Source organism: Sinocyclocheilus rhinocerous, unplaced genomic scaffold (assembly GCF_001515625.1).
Source record: "Sinocyclocheilus rhinocerous isolate Xijiao unplaced genomic scaffold, SAMN03320098_v1.1 scaffold631, whole genome shotgun sequence".
Classification (NCBI taxonomy): domain Eukaryota; kingdom Metazoa; phylum Chordata; class Actinopteri; order Cypriniformes; family Cyprinidae; genus Sinocyclocheilus; species Sinocyclocheilus rhinocerous.
In genome coordinates this window covers 792,660-793,032 of record NW_015656501.1, presented here as the reverse complement: position 1 = coordinate 793,032, position 373 = coordinate 792,660, and positions in this window count along the sequence as shown.

Here is a 373-nt window from a genome sequence, read left to right as displayed (position 1 = left end):
TGTAATCTTTTGTGTTTTCTACATTTCTTTGTGGAAACAAAAACAAAACACTACACATGAACGCTCTTTTCAAACAGAAGCTTGTAACGCACATGATATCAGTCACAGCATATAATGACTACTAAAATTACAAATTATATATAATTTTCTTTCAAATAAAAGGACAATTAAAAGTGAGTTGAATCCAAGCAGCTCTAACAGATTTTAGAAATAGGCCTAGTTCTGCATCCTGAAGGCGCTCCGCCTGTGTTTGCGCTGTTGCTTTGACCTTAAACATGTTAATTACACAAACAAAATGTTTAGCGTACTGTCTCTGGAAATATCAACAGTGATTGATCAACCTTTATTTTTGTATTGTAGACGTTATTACTAG